Source organism: Lathyrus oleraceus, chromosome 5, assembly GCF_024323335.1.
Source record: "Lathyrus oleraceus cultivar Zhongwan6 chromosome 5, CAAS_Psat_ZW6_1.0, whole genome shotgun sequence".
Lineage (NCBI taxonomy): Eukaryota > Viridiplantae > Streptophyta > Magnoliopsida > Fabales > Fabaceae > Lathyrus > Lathyrus oleraceus.
Genome location: NC_066583.1, coordinates 289858383 through 289872762, shown reverse-complemented (window position 1 = coordinate 289872762; position 14380 = coordinate 289858383).

Sequence of the window (14380 nt, the reverse complement as noted above, 5' to 3'; positions counted from 1 at the left end):
TTGTTCAACAACCTTTGTTCTCGCAATCTAGGCTTTCTTGTAAGATGGAGTATAATTATATGTTGTTCTGATATGGGATATAATTATACTCACCTTCACTGACGGGTCTTTATTAACCAACGGCAGAATCTCTTGACATATCAATGTTGCGCTTAGTTTACGGTGATCTTGTTCAATGTTAGTTGTAATGCAACTGTGAGGTGGGTCCATTGAAGCGATCTCCCAAGAGTCGTTTTTCTTCTTGTAAGACGCAGCCAAACGAAACTTATAAAGCATGTTACGACATTCGATAACATACCTTCTAGAATCAGTGCGTTTCACTGTAAAGTCAGCAGAGTTGTTCATGTGGAATTTTTTGATTGCCAGAACACATTATTCTTTGGTACGAAACATGTCTCCCACCTTTAATTCGCGTTCTGATCTCGGATACGGATTATAGAAAACACTGTTGGATGTTTCATCGTCGTGAAGATCCATATTTGTCATATGTTGAGGCGGATTGTAGACATGACTAGGAGGTATTAGTGGTGGTTGATCATCATCTTCATCGTCGTTGTTCAGCATGTGATCAACCTGTGTCTCGGTCTCCTCTTCTTCTTCATCAACGACGTCCACTTCTGCTTTTGCTTTTGGGTTGACGTCATCTAACCATTGTGGATCAAATTCACCAGATTCATCCTGACTGGTTATTTGAGACCGCTGAGATGGTATACATCGTTGAAGAATAATGTACAACTCAATACAGTTGCAACCTGAATGTTCATGACTAACAAACATGTATTCAACATCTTCATCGTCTCGTACCTTAAGGGGAAAAAACTTGCATTGACTATTCTAAAAAAATATTGGATTTTGATACGTGATCTTTGACACAATACCCGATCCTATACATGATTGTATTCTTTTTTTCAAATGAAAGAAGGTTGCATTTCTCTTGATCGTGAGTCTAATGGTATCAGTGTTTCGAAAACAAAAACCATATAACTCAGACTCGTATGTTTCACCGTTGCAGTGAACGTTGACACTGTATTTTGGTGAAGATGACATTATGCAGATGAAAACTATTTTCTTGATGCAGATGAATGTGAGTGAAGTGTCTTGGATGTTGATAGTAAGAACACTTAAATAGGGAAATGATGTGTCTCATATGTTAGCTATTCGGAGTGACGTGTCGCACATGCAAGTTAGTTCGAAATGACGTGTCGCACATGCAAGCTACTACGAAATGATGTGTCAACCATGCAAGCTACTAAGAAGTGACATGTTCAGCATGCAAGAGAGAGGACAACCACATGTCAGACATGCAGACACACACTCAAAATGAATTGGTGCCCCCATTCATTCCTTGCACGTGGGCGCCAATCCATTTGGTGACACCTTGTCAAAGCATGCATGCGGACCTCGAAACCAAGAAATCATACCTAGGTCTTGCATGCATGTCCCTATGGAGGCGCCAATTTGAATGGAGACCCCTCTTAAAGGTTGTACATGGTCGCCAATTCAAGTGGAGACACCATGTAAGCACAACTTTTCATGCTCCCATCCATTTGCCTATAAATACAACCACTCCATCAAAACTTCTTCCACACCATCAGTCTCACTACTTCTTCTACAATTTCATCTGCAATAACTTCTTGTAGGGTCATCTGCACCAACCCCCCAATAAAATGTCTATCCTCACAATGGGCGAATCACATAGAGGAACAGTTGCAAACATCGCAACATATGTAAGTTTTTTCTTTTGTTAACTTTTTTTCTTTCATCTTCACCGACCCCCTTTTATTTTAACATACCAACTTAGTCAAGTTTTTTGTTCTTTCTTTTATAGGATGTATCAAGGTTTCGGACTCGGGTCCACGAATATGTCTATATGGACCCGATAATTCAACCTTATGTTGAACTCGCCGGTTTTGGTCATAGAAGTAAGATTTTGTCTTGGTCCGTAGATTAACAAATTCATTATAGCTTTATGCGAAAGATGGCGACCAGAGACACACACAATTTAGTTCCCAACCGGTGAGTGTACCGTGACGTTAGAAGACGTCTACATGCTTTTGGGACTGCCCATTGAAGGTAAGGATGTTAATGGTAAAACCATCTATGCAAATTCAATTTGCATGGATCTCTTGGAGATTGATTTGTTAGATGATAACACGGGAGGTCAAGGTAACTACTTTCATGCCTTAAGTCGTACTATAATAGTTTATACTTAGATGAGCATTCTACCGAAGATGCTCGAATAATAAAAACTAGGTGTTACATTATGTTGTTAATTGACTCATTTTTATTTCCCGGAGGTAGTGGTTCTAGCATGCATATTATATATTTACCTCTACTTAGACATGTAGATAGAATAGGAAGTTACAGTTGGGGATCTACTTGTATAACCTATCTCTATAGCTCCTTGTGCAAAAACTCACACAAAGACATATCTACATTTTCTGGATGTGCTATTTTGCTACAAGCATGAGGTTGGTCAAGACTACCGTCTCTAGCACCCGTCAATAACAACCCTTTCACATTTCCGTATGCACAAAAGTAAGTTGTTTAAATTTCTATATCTTTACTTACTTCTTTAAAGATTATTACCTCTAACTAATATTTTTTGACTTTTTGGTGTAGATGGTCTGCACGTGGTATGAGTTACAACAGATGTCCAAGACATTGTATTACTCAGTATCGCAACCTGTTGGATCACCTTCGACCGACAGACGTAAGGATAATAACTTAATTATTTTGTTATATTTTGTTAACTTCTTTTACCTAGATTATAATCCTATCTTCTTTCATATTTCAGTTCATTTGGCGTCTATACCTTAATTTGGATCATGACCATGAGGTCAATGCTGAAGACACGGCCGTATGGACTACATGCACACTGATAATACGATTCACAACTGTGGAGATACACAACAATGGTCGTGTGAAGCTGCAGTTCGGTATGCCCCAAAACATCCCAGATCCCCCAGCTAGCCTAGGAGAATGACATCTGCGCAAAGTTAACGACCAATGGAACTTTAATCCATAGCAAAGCTTCGCAAGATCGGAGTGTCGCAAATGGAAGCACCGCCATGACCATGTGTTAACTGACGCAGTCATGCTAACTGAAGAAAAACCAAGCCGTACTTATATGGCTTGGTACAGATCGGTTGGTTTTCAGTTCATCGTCGAGGATATGTACTTGTACTACCCACGCCAGATGACTTACACACCTGACACCTCAACATCAAACCCCCAACAACAGTGTCAGACTGGATACACACAATCCCCTACCCGTCAAACATTCCGCTCAACCAACACACAAACATACAACCAAAACATGTCATACACCCAACCCCAATACCAAGAGCATACCCCATACCATGACCAACAAATTGACGATTAACCTGATACCCAACATTTCTTCGCACCCACCCCATCACCCTACCAAAGTCGCCTTATCCAGAACACCCAACGATCATTCAACACCAACCGCCCATCCTCCTACCATAGTTAAGAAGCCCAAACCTCACAAAACCTAAACATCCAACAACCATATCTCTACCAAACACCCCAACAACCTTTCCTCGACGCATCATTCACACCCATGTCTCCCTTCAACCGTCCTGGTCGCCTATCAATGAGTCACCCACAACCCAACTTCTCTGGCATGGGTCATGAGCTTAGCTACGTCGGTACACCATCGATGTATACTGAAGACTATGCCGATTTGTCTGACTACCTCAACAGACCATCTCCTGTAGTTGGTAGTGATGCTCCTGGCCTCTCAGATGCTCAAACACCAGTGGTGAATCACCAACGTGGGTTAGGGTAGCTAGGGGATGTGGGACCGGAGGTTAGTTAGGTGATCCCGGTCATCACCATTAGGCTTTTTGTGTAAACGGAAAATTTTATTAATATCAATTGGTCCTATTTCAAATTTATCTATCACGTATACCATTTAGCAAAAACAATTGCATTTTACACTAAGTTGCCAATCCAATTGGCGCCTCCTCTCAAGTATAACACATGGGCGCCAATTGGATTGACTAGGGCACATGCCCTTGCCAATCCAATTGGCGCCTCCATTCAAGTATTTAAGAGGAGTCACAAATTGAATTGACGCCTCCTCCTAAAAGTGGGGTAGTTTGGGATTTTTTTTAACCAAGGGTATTTTGGGAATTTCCATGAAAAAGTGGGTTATTTCTGTAAAAAAAATCAACATTTTATGCAAGCAACTCGTAACAGGTTTTCTTTCTCTCAAAGAAAAATTCATGATAAGAATGCTGAAGGAATATGAAATGCTCAATAACATAGATATACTTGATCATTTGATTTCGGAGGAAGAAGAACCGATACTTCTATAATATCTTTACACTTCTATAATTTTGTTTTTTCACCATCTTATTTTATATATTAAATTATTTATCATTTAATTTTCACTCTTTCATTTAGTTTTTTTTTTTTTTTTATGTTTTGCAAATATAAAGTTCTATGTAATAATATATGATAAAAATTAAACATGTGTAGATACCATATATGCATTCTCAATTATACAAAAGTTTGATAAATTTGAAGAGTTGATAAGGTGAATTAATGAGGTTGGACTTAGACATAAAATGATTGTTATCATTGACCATTAAAATACCGAAACATGAAAGAGAGGGGAAACAACAAATTAATATTTGATTCTGATAAATGAGTAAAATACAAGAAGGAGATAGTGCAACACAAAGTACTCTTAAAAAATGTGGTTGTAGGTTCAAAATCAAACCAACATTGTTTATATATTGTTTGAGATGGAAGATTGATGTAAAATATGTACTTCACAACCATAATTTTTCGAATAGATTTGAATGTCACGCGTTTGTTGGTTGTCTAAGTGAAAATGAACGAAAACATGTTGATTCGACAAAGAGTTGTGTTCCATCCAGATACATACTTTTGTCCTTCCAAGAGCGAGATCCTAAAATAATAGAGGATGAAAATTATATTGAATGGAGTAGAAGAAAAGATGTCTCAGATGTTGTTAGAGATATTTTTTTACTCCACCCAGATTCAGTCAAGTTGTTGAATGTTTTTCCTATTATGCTGATTATAGACAACATATATAAGAAAGATAAATATAAAACCTTTGTTTGAAATTGTTGGTATGACGTCAAACATGTTGATTTTTTTATTGCATTTGCCTATATGAAATTTGAGTAGACAAAGAATTTTTTATTGGGTATTGGATAAGTTGAAACAATTGTTTAAGAGTGAAGAGTTATATCAACAAGTGACGTTGACTGATAGAGATCTTGCTTTAATGAAATCAATTGAAATTGTGTTTTCAAGAATGGTTAACTTGCTTTGTCGATTTCATATTAACAAAAATGTTCAAGAAAAATGTAAGCAATATGTTGTGCATGATATCCACCAAGAGACGATAGAGGCATTATGGATTGATCATGTTTGGGCCACTGATAAGGTGGTGTATCATCAATGGTTGCGACAACTTTAGTAAACCTATGTTGATTGTTCATTGATTATATGAAAGACACATGTTTGGCTTCTTATAGGCATAAACTTGTTGGAGCATGGATCAATAGAATGTTGCATTTGGGGAATGTCATAACTAATAGGTATGATTTTTAGCATTTAGAGTTTGTATTGCTTTGATGTTTTTTTTTTCATTCTAGGGATGAGTCTGCTCATCTGATATATTTTTTTTCATTTTAGGTTTGAACCAGCTCATTGGAAATTAAAGCATATGTTGGAGAACAGTATAACCGACTTGCGCAAATGTAGGGACAATATGAATACCAACTTGAAGTTATAGTTAGACAACATTAGAGCTTCTTTTTAGAAGAGTTTAAATGAAGTTGAGCATACACTAGTTCTTTTTATGGGAATATGTGTGGAATAGTATTGTAGTTCCTTTTGTTTTGGTGCATTAGATAAAACAACATATGTACAAGATGTATTGTATACAACCCAAGGAACAAGATTTTCCAGCTTGTGTTCCAACATCTGAGTGTATGATGTTTGTTGCTAAGAAGAGTTGTTCACCTAAAGTGTTTGACATAACCAGTTAAGCAAGAGTTGTTTATCTAAAACTCTTGACATAACCAATTAAGCAAGAGATATTTAGCTAAAGTACTTGACAAAACAAGATGTTGTTGGGTTTTTAGAGCAAAAATCTGGTTAAGATTCAATCAGATTTATTATTATAATTGTGCAATGCGTTTGTGTGATTTGTTTGACAGTTGTTGAAGATCAAATCAATTTAAATGGAGATTTAAATTTAAATTTGAATTAATAATAAATTATATCTTTTGTTGGAGATCTTTATGGAGCAAATCAAAACCAATAAAATTTTCTATTATTCCGGACAAAATTAAATCAGAAATTCAAAGGTGAAAAGGCCCAAAATTGCATTGTTATTTTACGAGACTCAAACCTCACTTTTGAGGTGTTCAAATTTTATAGATACCTAGTGTTAGGGTTTATCCTTTAAGTCTTTGTTTGTGTTATCTTTGTGCACCACGCCTCATTTCATATCTTAAGGCGTATAATTTGGTTTGTTCATTGAGTTCTAAAGCTTTGTTCCTAGACACTAAGTCTATGAGCTTGAGAACAAATTGTTTCTTGTATTCTAAGCTAATGCCATAATAAGGATTGGTGTTGAATATTTGTGTACACCATTCTAGCTTTCAGTAACTTGACATAATTGTTGGTTTATCTTAGTTGAGTTGTAAATTCATCAATCAATAGACTAATTTTTGAGGTTGATCACTAGGGGTTAATGGTTGAAGAAAGTGAGTGGGTTATCATATTTAGGGGGAGTTCTTAATAGAATTTCACTGGGATTAGGAAGACACATAAAACTTCATAAGGTTTGGGATTTTTATAAGACTAATTTTTCTAATTCAAAGTAGTGAATTTCCTTTTTTGGATTGAGCGTCCTCCATACATAGGTGTGGTTTCATTGAACCGGGTTACCAATATCTTGTGTTTTTATAGCTTTCTTCATTATTTATTATTATTGTCAATCTATTCTTAAACTGACTTTATACATTGGACAAGTTGTCTCAATATCTGGCGCGACATTTGTCCCCTCAGGAATAAAATTTCAATTGGTATCAGAGCATACACCTTGTTCTTTTTAGGTGAGTTCCAGGGTTCTTATTCTGTTTAAGATGGAGAACTTCAAAGAAGAAGGAGTTGTTTATCATAAAAAGTTTTGTTATAGTGATAATAATCCTCCAAAGATTGTTGAACAGTTATGAAGATTGTGATGCCCAAGCAGAATGTAATTCATAAGATAATCTCAAGTTTGCTAGGATCTTTAGTAAAGTCATAAGATAACTTGATAGGAGATATGGGAAGAAAGTACCTACCAATGCCAAGAATATTTAGCATAAAGAAAAAGATGGTGAAATACAAAATCTTAACTATTCTTACAGATGCGAAATGATCCAATGTCTTAATTACAAAGAGTTTGGACATATTCAAGCTGAATGCACAAGTTTTTCAAGGAGACAAAGAAGAATCTCCAATGTTACAAATGATGAAGAAGGTGAATCTAATCAAGAAAACAACAATGTATCCATCAAAGACATAAAATAGGTTTTGTAGATTGATCAGACATCAAATTCAAAGAAATAGTGCATTACTCCTATTCAGACCATAAATTGCAGAATGGTGTGTCAACATTTGGTCAAACATGATTACCATTTCATTAATTGTGTCTTATCCATTCCCATGTACTACTATAAGGTTTATTGTAGACAACCACACCATCAACAATTGTATCCTCAGTTGAAAGAGAAGTTTCAAAGGCAACATAAACAAGTTTGGCTTGGAAAGTCTAATATCCCTATTTCATGTTTCTCCCACAAGGAGTTCTCTTGTGAAGATTGGTATCTTGAAAGTAATTGCATTAGATAGATAATAGGATAAAGAAACTTTGTTGCACCTTGTAATAGCCATAAGAAAAAGAAATTTGTATAGATGAAGATGGTAGTTGCAACACCATAAAGCCCTGACTCTTAATTAAAGAATAAAATGAACATTTTAGGATGTTACTCAAACATAACATGCATACTTTCCAATTAATTTCAAAACTTGCAGCGAAATTCAAAACAATTAACATAACTTCCATTTATTTCTTCAACTGAAGTACTAAATGAAATTAACAAAATTCAAACATCAATTCAACAATTTAAAGACCATTTCTATGATGTTACAGGTCATAGAAATAGTTCCAACTAAACAATGATAAAACAATAAAGAAAACAAAGAGAGCTTCGTAGCCGTCTTCCAACTCATAGTAACGCTCACTCCTCCTGAGTGTTTGTACAACATTGTACACAACAACATAAAACAAACACCAAAGAGGTGAAAATACGCTCAAATATATTAATTGTGTAAAATAATGCAAGGGTAGCTTAAATTACATAATCAACAATACACATTCAATTTACACAATAACACAACAATTCAATTCACATAACTTTTATGTATGCAATATGACTCACAACTCGACTCTATGTATGTGGTACCAATTTGGACACCAGAGGTTTGTTACTGATCATGTCCGCTCAATAATGGTTCCTCATTCGAACCGGGTCCCCACTTCTAAACCTCGGACGATCATTGGTCCCCACTTCTGAACTTGTGATTCGCCTCTTTCAACACACTGATGCAAAATGATGCACTAAAATACAAAGTAATGCAACAACAACAACACTTATGGTTCTACTTCTAACCATAAGCAACATACAATACACCATTCACAGTAGTCCGCATTTCTGAACTACCCACCTTAACACAAACAATTATAATTACATTCACAACACATAATTATAGTCACAACATCACAACTCATACACATAATCATAATTCACCACTTATCATCATGCAAATTAATTAAATTATTATTTCATCATCATAATAATTTACCTTAATTAATTAATTCATCAAGTACATTAAAACAACGACAAAACATCAGCCGCATATGAAGACGACTCCCTAAATTGAACCGTACACAATACATCTCAATAACTCACCCTTTCATGGCCACTCACCATGAAACTCAACATTAATTATTAAAAAATCATGAAAATAATATACAACTCATCACTCAACATCCTACAGTTCCAAACAGTGTTAATCAGTACCTAACAATACTAAACATTTTCCAAAACAAAACACTGTCAAAAAATTGATTCGAAAAAACAAACTTTGCACTGTCATGAATAAACCATTATATTCACGACCTCGTAAGAAATTTAACCTATTTGGCCATTATCATTAGGTAGTCATGTGTTAGCTTTCCAACACTTCAAATAACGCCTCAAACGGAGTCACAAAACTCAAGTTATGATATTTTTAATTTTTCAATTTCTCAGCCATACAATGGTAACCGGTTACACTCGGCGCGTAACCGATTACAGACACGAAAAACAACCCAGAGTTCTATTTTACACCATTGGAGGCCTTTTAGACCTCTGATTTTGATTCCATAAAACCCTCGATCCTAGAATTTCACGGCCCGTAATATTATAACATCTAAACACAATAATCGACACATCTAAATACAATAATCTTTTGAGAAAAGACTTTTGGAATGATGCCCTAAGGCGCAAAAAGAGTTTGATGAGTTGATGTTGTTTTTAGGGTTTTGAAAAGAGATTATTTTTTATTAAAATTTCACTAAATACTATAGGTAGAGGTGAATATTTCAGATAACCAAGCCAAATGTCTTATGTCCAAAATATTCAGAGTAAGGGTAGGAAAGCTCTATTCTTACTCATTCTCCACCACTTAAAGCTCGTGACGCACAATTCTAATCGTATTTTTATTATATTTTGAATTTGAATGAGAAAATACTACTTGACGTTGGATCAAGGGTTTATTATTTATTAATTTTAAAATGGTGAGATACATGGATATTTACAAAGGAACAATGCGAGAAATAAAATGTCTCGTTGTAAGGTAGCCTAAGAGAAAGCCTTTTGTGTGCAAAGTGACCTTGCTAACAAGTGGATAACGGGCTTAAGAATATGTCTCCCTATGGTAGTGCCGTGATTATCATTCTTATAATAAAAGATCACAAGTCATTGATGAAATTCTAAGTCAGAGCAATAGGTCAAGAATCATGATCCAAGGTCCAAGTGCAAAGGTCTTAATGAGTCTTCTAAGTCCAACAGTAGGTCACAAATGAATACATCTTTTTGGTCTTTTAATTTTATCATGTTTTTGTTCTTTTTGATTATGCAATTCAAGAAATAAATGACAATATGATAAGGATACATGGAATAGATACAATGATGATGGTCATGAGAATAAAGTGCTTAAAAGTAAATAACAAGAAAATAAATTGACAAAAAATAAATGATAATAAGATTAGATCAACAAGTCAATGGTTAGTGACAACAGTTAGTGGTTTAGAGGTTAAGTTACAAAAGACGATCACCTAGGGATCCTCTATCCACAAGTCAAAAGACTCAAAATATGGCACATTAAGGGATAACCTATCATTGATTCAAAGTGTCAAAAATGGTCCAATGATAATTTATAATAATGTCTGAATCAAAGAAGATTGAATCGTCCGAAACGTCCATCTATCAATGATTTGAAGTGTGGAAGGTTGCATCACCAAACTAATCACAAATTAAGATGAAAGAGATAAAAGTTTAAACATCAAATTCCAAAGGTTAGTGGTTAATGATCAAAGGAAAATTTAATAGAGTCGGGACACTTTAGCGCCATGTTAAGCAATCATAAGTGCACTTATGTAGAAGTCACACCTATCTCAAGTCTGTCAATAACAGTGTATGTGCCAAGCAGGTTAGAGGAACTGACACAAAATTAGCCTCTTGAAATAATGCAACACAGATAAAAATGCAAAGGCAAGCTCAAGCAACAAAAGGTCTCATCTATCATCAAGAGATTCAACAATATGATCAACAAAGGGAAACCTATCAATGCCTCAAAGCGTCAAGAATGATCCATTGATCATTCATCAACATGTTTGAACTGTTGAAGATTTAATCGACCTTAGGATCAATGATCCATGATATCAAGATTGTCTTCAACCATATAATAAAAAACGAAGGGATAAAATGGTTAAAAATAATAATAATATAATTATATTAAGTAATAAATTAATTGAAGAAGATAAAATCAAAAGTTGATTAAAAAGTGGTTAAAAATAAAAAATAGTAAAAGAAATAAACAAAATCAAAAAATGAAACAAAAAATGGGGTGCAGACATCAAGGTGGGGTGATGAAAAGAAGAAAAAAGTTAGGCCCAAGTGTTAAGGGCCCAAACCAAAACAAATCATTCAGAAAACTCTCTTCCCTTTCTTGAAGCAAACTCAAAACAAAACAAAATTTAAACTTTCCCACTCCGTCGCGCCAGAGATCATCAGTACCGGCGACAAAGCTCAAATCATGAAATAAACAAACCAAACCCCTTCATTTCTAACTCGTGAACATGAAAATCACACTCAAAATACCTAATTTCTACGCGTATGGTTTAATAAAAGAAAAAAATACATAAACCCTAAAACCCAAAAGGAAAATTAAACGACATAGGGAGGGAGTCAAAGCCTTAAACCAAAGGGCTTTAACTCCCTGAAGTATGCTCTACACGGTGGTATCCAATATGCGGCCAATCAAAGAGTTTAAGTTTCTACCTCACCGGAGAAGACAACCGGAGTAGGGATGGCAACAACAGTTCTGTTTTTTTACTTCTCTGAGCTTGATGTTCTTCTTCTGGGTTCAAAATGTGAGTGTGAGTGAGAAATTGGGGATTTAGGTTAGCTTTGAAACTTGGGGTTTGGAGACTTTTGTGGTTCTGAGATGTTTAGGGTTTGTGCTTGATGCTTTCTATTGTGTGTGATATTGCTTTGGTAGAGTTTTCAAACACTGATATTGTTCCAACTCGATATTGCTGAACCCTCTTGCTTGTTCTGAATGTTGTGCTTTTATAGTGGGAACTATTAGGGTTTGTAGTGCATCAGATCAATGAGAGTAAGAGAGGGGTAGTGGACTTGGTTTCTGCATAACCATGTTTTCTCCAATGTGTGTCTCTGCTTTGAAAAGCAATTATCCTTGTACCTTTTGCTTGGTGAATGTTTTTTACTCTTTTGGACTGTTGTGAACTTCCCTTTTTACTGCATTGCCAAGTGTGCCTTTTTTTTTACTATAGTAAGTGAATTTGTGGTTTTTTAAAGGAGATTGAACTGGACTAAAAATGTTGCATATGTTGTTGGATGCTTTTAGTATGAACTACATGGTATTGCAAGGTATTGTTTGAACTTGGATGCAGGGTTGTAAGGCTTGCTCATGATGTTGATGTTTGATGAATTATGGCAGGTTATATAGAGGTTTGTAGTGCATTTGAAGTGTTGCTGTTGCGGGGTGATACCTGTTGTGGATGGAAGGGCACTACTGTTGAGTAATGGAAGTTTGGATGAATTTGAAGTGTTGCTTCCATAGGTTGAGCTTGTTGAAGTGTGATGCTTGTGTGCATGATGTTGTGTTGTAGCTGCTGCAGGAAGTTTGAAGTGTTTACATTTGTTCATGATGCATGTTGTTGTTATGCAGGTTGATGCAACTTTGTTGTGTTTAGAGACATGGTTGTTTAGGTTGTCGTTGTTTTGTTGGATTGATGCATTGTAACAGGTTATGATGCAGGGCAAGATTTGTTGCAATTGTTGTTCATGATGTTTGTTAGAAGCATGGAATTGAATGAAATTGAGGAGATGAATGAAATTGAGTGGATGGATGGAGCACGAGGCTCATAACTTTGATTTAAAAACAACAATGATCCTAGGTAGTTTTAGGCTAAGGTTTTATGATGTAATACTTGTATGTAAAACATGTATGCTTATGCTTATGCTTGTAATGCAAGAAAATGTTTTACTTCAAGTTGAATCAAAAATTCAAGTCATGCTCTTTCTTTGTTTTAATATGAAATGACACATTTGCATGAAATGGATGAAGTGAATGAAGTTTAGGTATTTTTTTTTTAAAATGGGCGTTGATTTTGGTCAAAGTTGACAAAAAGTCAACAATTGACCAAAGTCAACCTTTTGCCAAAGTTGATTTTTTTTGTATTTTCTTTTATGAATGATATGATTATAAATGAAATAAAACTTAAATGAATGCACATGGACCAATGGGTTATGAATCAAAGAAACATTAAATGACCAATGAAATTCATCATAAGTTATGGATCACAAGCAAACTTGTGTAGACCAAGATCAAACAACTAAGCAAGGGACCTTAGGCCAATGATTGATGGGAATTGCATGATGAAAAGACCAAGTGCAATCTCCATGAAGTAGGTTTTCAATTATCAAGTCAAAACATAACAATACAAGGGCATAACTAGAGTTTGGTGCACATCAATAAGCAACAAGAAATCCCCAAGGCAAGAACTCCTAAGCTAGGGTTTCAAGCGTCAAGCAAAGATCAGATGAGACACCAATGATGATCACCCATAACTAGGGTCTCTTGAGTCAAAAGGTCAATCAAGGACCGAATCCAGACAAACTAGGGTATAGGTGTGCATGAGGTATGATTATGCAAATCCACAAGGCTAAAGCATTCCCAAGGTTAGAGATTAGGGTTTCATTCAAAGCCAAGGTCAAAACACAAAGCACAAATTCAAATGATGACTTGGACAAGTCACAAAGGATCCAAGAATTAGGGTTATGTCCCGTGGATAACCAGATGAATAAACAATGCTTCCAATAAATGCCCACAATTACATTAGGGTTTAAGGGTGAATGGGGTGACTTGTGCAATCTTACAAGGTCAATGAGTGCTTAAAGATGAGATTTAGGTTTTAGGGTTGATTAGGCATATCCCAACATGATCAAGAAACCCTAGTGATCCTCATATATGAATATCATGCCTTGAGTCCATGTAGCATGCTCTCTTGTTGTGAATGCAAATGCAAATGAGGTGATGAGGTGGGGAATGTATGTCTGTGAATTAGGGTCATAAAAGTTGTATATAAGGTATTGGAGTATGACAATTGTCCCTATTTAATCTTCTTGAGCCTGAATGTATGGATAATAACGAATTTCACACATTCGAGGTAGGAGAGGATTAAATACAAAAAATATCCAAAACTTTGCCCTAATGGGAATGAAGGTGATATGAGGTGATGAGCATTTGTGAGAAAGTGTTTATGGGATGGCAAATGGCTTTTGATATGAAGCCATTTGTTGAGGAGTGAATATGGTATTTTGATGTATGAAATAGAGCAGGTATGAAAGAGAGGCAATGATATGCAATAATATGCAATATATCATTAATATTACTTGTTCCATTTTATGCACTTTTATTTAAAAAGAGTAAAAAATATCCAAAAAAATATCATTAATATTACTTGTTC